General features: G+C 38.8%; 1 protein-coding gene across 1 annotated transcript in view; it reads right to left on the bottom strand.

Moving 5' to 3' along the window:
* The window catches only part of micu1 (mitochondrial calcium uptake 1), a 99598-nt gene extending 91032 nt beyond the window's left edge, over positions 1-8566 (bottom strand). The window contains 1 exon segment of the mRNA NM_001083833.2: positions 8416-8566. The gene's annotated coding sequence lies outside the window, so the exon portion shown is untranslated.
* Positions 8567-9505: the final 939 nt, after the last annotated feature.

Raw genomic sequence — 9505 nt, 5'->3', positions numbered from 1 at the left:
TGTGACTTAATTGACCACACCAGTTGTCCATATGGTGATAGCAAGGGAAGGAAATGTTTTTTATTAAAATTATAGATATTGTTAAGTGGTTTTTATTAAGTTTGTGAATTTTTTTGTGGTATTTACTTGGTGCTGTGCAAATAACTGCACTAAAATAGTCCTGTCAATAATAGGTTCATTTAATTGCATCAATAGCGTTTATTTTCACACAAAAAAATTGCATATTTGGCGTTTCACAAAATGCAGACTGAGGCACATTTTCCAATGAGGCTGAATTTACCAATTTACCACATTCTTCAAAACGTCATTTTATAACCTCTTAAGGCCCAAGGTGTTTTTTTACATGCATTTTTTAAATTCTCTTTGCTATTTGACCTTATTGGAACCTAATTAGAATAAAATCTAAGTACCATCTTTAGATTTGATGTACTTTTAGAGAAAAATAATGTCCATATATGTAGACTTGTGATCCAAATTTACAGAAAACACTTTTTCCTGACTGTTTTTAATGCATATACAACAATCTTTTTTAAACTTAATTTGACTATCATAGAGTAAAAGCAAATTTTTTTCTCCCCATTTTACAGTTAAAAATTGGGTTTGGGACATTTCATATGCTGCAAAACAGTTGCAGGATGACACTGTATGTCTGTAACAAAATATAAAATATTTAAAGTACCACTCAAAAGCTAAAATGTGCTGTCCACGTATGTGGACACTCAAGTCCTAGGATGTTAAACAACATTTCAAAATAAAGTCACAATCACACTGTAGCGTCCTGGTTAAAAAATGACTTTCACTGATGGTTCACGATTCATTTATTGGTCACACTTTATAGAATTAGTTCGCATTATTACATCATGAATCACCGTAAGAACTAAAGAGAAAATAAACAGACAACAAACACAAATAAATCCTGAAAATTAACACTATGCCGACATCAACAATTAAGCATTAATCTTAAACAAATAAACCAAATTACCTTATTTTTCCCTCAAACCAGGAGCTATAACTCATGAAGGAGGAATCCGTGGAGCAACCGTATACCTGTGCCCCTTTTACCGTGTTTTACCTAGCGTTCCATACTTTGTTTTCATTCATTACTACGCGCAATTCATACATCCGGTAAGCTCCGCAATTTTGATGTCATAAAGTCCCCAAAACAACTTAATTTATTCAACAAAATCAACCCGTATAAAAATACAACAAAACATAAAAAAAATAAATAAATAAATTCAAAATCATAAACAATGTAACACATTATTTCAAGTTTCTTTACACACACTGTGACTGGGTAAAAGATGACTGTTTTAGGGGGAACTACATCTATTACAAGGGGGAAAATATTGATTGAATACTTTAGATTGAAGGTGAAGGACAGCTCTCTTTGTTATGCCAATTCTGTCAGACTCTCTCAAATAAACAAACCATTTTTCTTGAAAAGAGCTACTTTGAGTCATTCTCCTCTTTTTGACATCAAACTGTAGGCAGAGGGACTGGCAAACTCTTGCCACTGCTCTCTCTGCCTCGTTCGTAGGAAGGCAAAAGCTCCATAGAGGCTAGGAGAGCCACCTGTCCGTTTTCCAATATTGACTGTAGCTTGATTGAGGTCCTGATTCAGCAGAACATAATGAGAGTGGGAGCGCTACATGCTAATTGGAGTGAGCATTTGTGCGTGACACTGCAGACTGATGCCGCTGGTCTCTGGGGCCGAGGACAGAGGGACTTTGACTGAAACTCTTTCAAACGGAGCAGATACCGCATTAGCCCAGTAAACACCCTGGTGGGTTCTATCAGAGCGAAAGCAACCGGTTCAAGCCTGCGGGAAGAACACTTTATTTGCGACTTCACAGTGAAAAGGTTTGGTTGTGGCCATTACAATGTTATTAATGTAATGTCTGCGCAGTGTAATTGTAATTAGGGTGATGTTTCTATTCAAATGCTCCTTCTAATGGGAGCAATTTAAAGATGCCATAGAATAAAAAAAAACTGGATATATCTGGGCATTAGGGTTGGGTGATGTTGACCGATTTGGCATCGTACGATGTGTAATGTGAAACATCGCAATGGACGATGGCATAGTTGTCAGAGGCGGGGGTGGTCGTTGTTAAATATCAATTAATTCATAACGAATTAATTAATTTTAGCCAACCGTTTTCACTACCTGACCCACAGGGTGTTTACTTTATCCATAACCAAACCATAAATAAATAAAGTTACACACAAATTACCACCTGTCAATCACTTTTTTTCCAGTAGGACTCTTTTGTATTGTGTAAATTTGTAAATTTGTATTGTGATTAATGATAACTTCCTTATTTTATTATTATTATGAGGAAATAATAACAAGTAAAGATGCTAGGGCTTGACCGTTTTTGTCGCATATGCGCTCGAAATTTTATCTATGCGACCTTAAAATATATTTGGAAGCATTTGTGCGAGTGCATACATTTTCACTGTTTTCACTGCAAAATCCTCACCGCGTGCGCGGATTTAGGAGACATTTATGCAGAATGCATCTTTGCACCTAACAACTCCAAGCGCAGCGCTCGGGAACAGATTAAACAGTTGTTATGTGAACTTGCTGAAGTAAAAAAAGCCTTTGTGCTTGCCCCGCCTTTGTGCTCTACTTATTGGTCCACTCCTCTAGAACTGAACGCGAATTTATTGGTTAATATCAGCTGTCAATCACTCAGTCAATGCCTTCTGCCTTCAGATGACAGGAGTTACCACCGCGGAAACGTGAAGCGCTGAAGATAAGAGAATAAAAATAACACTGACAGATTTTGTTTTAGAAACCACCTAAAGTTACTAATAATGGCACATCTTATTAGTGATCATGTGCTGAATGTTAATCCACCATTTACACTTTTCCAAGAGCGGATAAAAGACTTCCAGTGGCTTCAAGTCCGCTATGAAAATAACTAAAGCCATCCGGTGTAAAGTCTGTGGGACAGGTTTGCAGGAAACAGCGTTTGCCACTGAATCTACACATTTTAAGCGCGAGAGGTGCTTTATAATCATTCATTCAATCCTCACGATGCTGTTAGCCGTGCAAGCGGCAGTTATATGTAACATTTAACACGGCTCATAAAAAGACCATTATTGCTATTAAGATGACATGCAAGGGGCGAGGCAGTGGCGCAGTAGGTAGTGCTGTCGCCTCACAGCAAGAAGGTCGCTGGTTCGAACTTCGGCTCAGTTGGCGTTTCTGTGTGGAGTTTGCATGTTCTCCCTGCCTTCGCGTGGGTTTCCTCCGGGTGCTCCGGTTTCCACCACAGTCCAAAGACATGCGGTACAGGTGAATTGGGTAGGCTAAATTGTTCGTAGTGTATGAGTGTGTGTGTGAATGCGTGTGTGGATGTTTCCCAGAGATGGGTTGCGGCTGGAAGGGCATCCGCTGCGTAAAAAAAAACTTGCTGGATAAGTTGGCGGTTCATTACGCTGTGGTGACCCCGGATTAATAAAGGGACTAAGCCAACAAGAAAATGAATGAATGAATGAAGATGACATGCAAATAATAAGTCCTATATCAATATAAATGTGGGGCAGGGTGATAGATCTCGATGCCGGCTCAACATCGTGAATTTTGTTGGCCATCGGCGATGGTTGATGGCATCATCTATCAGCCCAACCCTACTGGGCATAGTTGAAAAATAAGAGTTCAGTGCATAAAACGGCATACCGTGAGCCAAAAACACTACTGAGGTAACAGTATACCGTCATTTAGCCATGTCAAACTTCTTTTTACCCTCAAACTAAAGATGAAATAGAACTTCACGTAAAGTAGCGTCAAAAGTATAGAGTTCGTTAACAATCAGTGCTAAAATTCCCAAACCTTTTTATTGAAAGAGAAATCTTTAACCTTGCTCTTCTGCAAACTTTAGCAGCAAACACACTGCAGCAGTCAGTGCTTCATATATCCAGTGGCAATCTGGAATCAGCTTCTCTCTATGCACCAATGATCTAACAGTCGCACGCCTCTCAGATAAGGTTCTGCCAGGCATTGCACCATCAGGAGACATCAGGGGCCAAAATCACAGGCAGCTGAGGACTAACTTGACTGAGGACCAACATTGTTGTTAGAGTGCAATTGACAGCCAGAGAAAAGCTGAAAATAATCACCAGACTGACTCTTTTTGGTTCTACACTAGGGCTGCACGACATTGGACAAATCTAACATTGGAATATTTTGTTATTCTGTGATATATATTCATTCAATACCTTTCCTTTACAGGTTAGTCACTTTATTTATCAGGGGTCACCACAGCGTAATGAACCGCCAACATAGAGTATATGCTTGAAGGCTGATTTATACTTCAGCATCAAATGCAAGCGTATGCTATGGCGTTGACGCATAGCCCTACGCCGTGGCCGTCGCTGACGTGCACCTTTTAAAAAATGTAACTACACGTCGCAACGACGCATAGCGCAAGCTCTGTGATTGGTCAGCTTGGTAGAGCTGATGAGTGTGGGCGGGACAGAGAGCCGCGCGAATGGCGCGACCCCGATGGAGCGATTGTTTACAAGTGTGGAGTCCTGTGAAGGAGCTCCGGATGGAAAGTTTTGTTCTGTTTACCTCATAGTTAAAGTTGTTGCACGTCCGCCGGTTCCTGCCTAAAAATGAGCGAGTTTGAGCCACTTGTACATTCAGGAAGTGTTCAGGCAAAGCAAAACACCAGCGAAGAAACTCGACACAGAGGAACATTTACACCTCACTGCCAACTAGCGTTTTCGGAAGTGTTGCATGTTACATGTGCCGTGGGTTACGCCGGTCACTTGACGCAGAAGTATAAACCAGGCTTTATGCAGTGGATGCCCTTCCAGCTGCAAACCATCACTGGGAAACACCCATACACTCTCATTCACACACATGCACTACAGACCTATGTCTTTGAACTTGTGGGGGGAAACCAGAGCACCTGGAGGAAACCCATGCGAACATGGGGAGAACATGCAAGCTCTACACAGAAATGCCAACTGACCCTGCCAGGGTAAAAGCCAGTAACCTACAGTACTTGCTGTAGGGTGACAGCGTGACCGTAGCCCACGATATATATTGCGATATGAATACAATTTCACCAGATGACTTGAATAGCTCTATTTGGAAACAATTGATCATTTTGGGATGATTCTGCAGTGGGAGTCATCTGCATAAAATATAATACAAGATATAAATACAATGAAGAAAAAGGTACAATTAAAATAAACTGTGTTTTCAAGAGGTCACACTTAGATACTGTTTGAAAACTTGTTAGCAAGTTAGCAGGTTTGGCATGCTGTCCCGGGAGAGAACCCTGAGCTTGGAGATAGTTGAGCTCAGGGCTCCCGCCAGGTCCATAGAACATGTGAGGGGAGTACGAGATCAGGAGTTCTCGAGAGCTCCCCTTGGCAAAAGAGGAAAGGAGGAGAAGGGGGGGATGGGGATTTCTTCGGGAAACGAAGATAAGGGAGTAGTTCTTAGCTAGGTTACTTATAGTGAGTTTGGATCAATCTGATTGGCTAGCTAAAGAGTGTAGATGAGTGGCCAGCTGCAGTCAATCATATCACGTGCTCCTCTCGAAATTAGTTTGAGAAACTTCATTTATCGTTTTCCGACTCCGGTCGTCGTATAAAACTCCTAAAACTGTTAGAGGCATTATTGTAATTGTCCAAAAGGCGCATCTCTGTGGGTCTCTGCAGACTGCAGAGCATGTGGGATTGTCTGTGGAAGTGTTGACCATTCTCACGCACACATAACCAGCAGTATGAAACGTGTGCAGTGAGAGTTCCACTGCATGGTTAACTGATTGCGTATGTTTGGCAGGGGAGTAACGAATCAGTTTTGTTTTTACTTTTTTTTTTAAGGTTAATCCAACATTTATAACAATTGCAAAGAGATCACCTCCCGCGTTATTCAAATCACGTGTATGAAAGCATTTTGGATTCCCTGTTAAATATAACTTTCAATCACTGTTTGTTTAACCTGCATTAATGCATTCATTTTAAAGCTGCACAATTTAACGTTAAAAAATTGTGATCTCAATTCAAACCCGCGCAGCATAAATGATAAATGATGGTGATTTGCATGTGTTTATTAATCCTTCGAATCGCTGCATTCAAATCTGCATTTGATCGAGAGAGATTACGTTCTTACACTTTTTTCAGTTTGTTACAAACAGTTAAATAGCACAGATGTACTGGGAGCACAGTTTAAAGCTCAGATAAAAACACTGATGTTTATGGTAAAGATTAAGGCCCAATCCCAATTCTACCCCTTAGCCCTTCCTCTTACCCCTCATTTTGTACATTCATGTAAAGGGATATGGGTTTCCTAATTCTTTTTAGCTTGAAGGTGTAGGGTTAAAGGTAAGGGGTAGATCCCTCTTCGAACAGAGATTTTTCAGGACCACACTCGAAACCAAGGGGTAAAAGAATTTCCCAGAAAACACCAGCCATAACGGCAGCATAGCCGCACCCGGAAGATAGGAGATCCACAAATTAGTACTTTTTGTGAACTTTTTTTTTACAACAAGCACATGTTTTAACTAGCCTGATCTCACGAGGAAACGTAAGTATTTTACGTTTTGTCAGTTTTAGTGGCTAAAGTTGAGTCATACAAAAATGTACGATTTTAAAAAGGAGGCGTGGCTTCTAACGCCACCCCTAATCCCAACCGTCATTGGGTGATGAGCAAATCGTACTAAATTGTACGAATTAGATCGTACAAATTCATACGAATTAGCCAATAAATTAAAAAGTTACGAATTGCCATGTGATTGCGTTGGTTTTTATACATTTATAACCGCGTTCATGTTTTACCATCATGCCATTTAAAAATAGGGTAGGGGAAAGGGGTACAAAAATAGAATTGGGATTGTACATAAAATCACAGTTTAAGGCAACTTGACGCTGGTGAATGTTGTAGCAATTACATTGTGTAACCAATTGGTGGCGACATATAACCATCTAAACGATGTCACTGAATAGGTTTTAAAAAATGGTCGAGCTATAATGAAACTTGAAATTTTATGTGCGAGTTGTTGAATCATTAATTGAAAATAAATATGATACTTTGAACATGATGTTCTATTTCTATATTTAGCATTATCAGCAACAGTAGCATAGATAATCTTTTGTATTGAATATTTTTTCTTTACTCAGCTGATTCTTTTTTGATTTTTATTTGTAATAAAATTACAGGTTCTGTTTGTTAAACCAATGGTTTTTACAGTAATGTTTTGTATAAATGGAAAGCAAATGATATTCGTCTCCTCCCTTTTTGCTGATGCAAAAAATGGTCCGATCCGTGACTCAATAACTACAGCATGATCCGAACCATGAGACTGGTGATCTGTTACACCACTACTAAACACTCAAAAAAACACTGACCTTTTTTGCTTGTCCAAACTACTAAAATGAGATCCTAAATCTACAAAGTGAGCAACAAAATTCTTAAGTTTTTTTGGGACTTAATTGTTTCATGTTAAATCAGCTTAAATTTGTGAAAAACAATTTAGTAAAAGGTAAGGTTAGTTTTATATTCACGCATTTATTCAGAAACAACTTGTGACATGTTGCCTATATTGTTTACCATGGAAGTTTGAACATTTGGTCTGAAATCATATGAAAGCATGACTTCAAAACAACATTAGCACTATTTAATTGACTGTGAATAACGTACTTTAATAGTAATTGGCTGTTAATATGACTTCTCTATTTAGAATTTGCAAGAATACTGTAATGAAATTATATTATTAAAGAGAAAGTCTGAATGTGTGAATATAAAACCAATTCTAGCTTTGGAAGCCAGCATTTCTTTTGTGTATTTCATTATACATAGTGTATTTCTACAATCTTTTTATGAATTAGAATTTAATGTTTAGAGTTCTTCTAAACAACAACAAAAAATTGCCCAGAGTACATGTAAAAACAAACCAAAAAACATGGTATGTATCGCGAGATATGACATATACATTAATACCAACAATGTCAACACGATATTTTATAAACACTTGTCAATGTTAAAAAAACAAAAACAGTCAAATAACGATGTCACTGCCTCACAATTATAACATAAACTGTGTTTTTCTATGTCTCTTTTCAACATGGACACGTTACATCAGCTTTAATATTGAGCTGAAGTTGTTATTATGATGATCTGAGGCGATGTGCAGCTGGAGCATTAGCATGAGCTACACAGCGATTACATATTTAACTGCTTCCTTTACTGAGAAACATTAAATATACTATTATAAGACGTCTAGCAACATGGGGATTTGTCATTCTAGACCTTTCAGCTTAAGCATGCCATGAAGATACGACCAGTCACGTAACGTTACAGGGAAAACTCTCCTATCTGAAATCACACTAGATTTGGCTAGTCTCGCTAACTTAGCCCCTTGATGTTAAAGCGAGCGGGTATTATACACTTACTCAGACACTTAAGGCAACGTCAGATAAAGTCCTGCAGGAAAGATGTTTTTCTGTAAGAACTGCAGATTCCTCTACGATTCTGCTTTAACGTTAGTCGCGTTGACTTTCTGCGCTGAAGTTCCGCGTCTACGGAGGCCGAACACACACAAACACACCCACAGCAAACGTCAAGCCTCCGCCTCCCCTTATCTGCTCAGTCTGTGGGATCTTCCATCAGTTTGCAAAACACTCCGTTCTTCTTCTTCTTCTTCTTCTTCTTCTTCTTCTTCTTCTTCTTCTTCTTCAATATATATTGGCGGTTGACAAACAACAAAATTGTGTATTTCTAAACACTCAGTTTGATAGGTGAGGACGTTAAAAACCTGTTTTGTTCTTTTAGAAGAGGCTTGTTGACATGGCGTTACATTTTCACACACGACAAAAAATTACTTAATTAGGGTTGTCATCCTTTAAAACGCTGCAAATGGTTAACATGGTTATGAAGTATGATTTTGTTCTACATAACAACATCCCTCATTATACCCAAAACCTAAACCCATCTTCCATTTTACTAACTGTTAATAAGCAGCTAATTAACGGTTTATTGAGCTAATAGTCTTAGTTTGTGGTTTGTTAATAGCATTAATGGAACTTGAAATAAAGTGTTACCAAAATTATTTATATTTCCAACAGGTTTTATGATAAATAAGATGTTACTGTTGTCGTTATTTTTAATATTATTATTACTATTAATACAATAAATACATTAGAAATATTGGATACGGGTGACGCAGTGGCACAGTTGGTAGCACTATCGCCTCACAGCAAGAAGATTGCTGCTTTGAGCCTCGGCTAGGTCATTTCTGTGTGGAGTTTGCATGTTCTCCCTGTGTTCGTGTGGGTTTCCTCCGGGTGCTGTGGTTTCCCCAACAGTCCAAAGACATGCGTTATAGCTAAATTGAAGAAACTAAATTGTCCACATGTGTGTGAATGAGTGTGTATGGATGTTTCCCTGTACTGGGTTGCAGCTGGAAGGGCATCCGCTGTGTAAAACATATGCTGGATAAGTTGGCGGTTCATTCTTTTGTAGCAAACCCAGATTAATAAAGGG

The sequence above is a fragment of the Danio rerio genome, chromosome 13 (genome assembly GCF_052040795.2).
Source record: "Danio rerio strain M-AB ecotype USA chromosome 13, GRCz13ab, whole genome shotgun sequence".
Lineage (NCBI taxonomy): Eukaryota > Metazoa > Chordata > Actinopteri > Cypriniformes > Danionidae > Danio > Danio rerio.
Note: the sequence above shows the minus strand (reverse complement) of the source record. Positions and strands in the feature narration are given on the sequence as shown.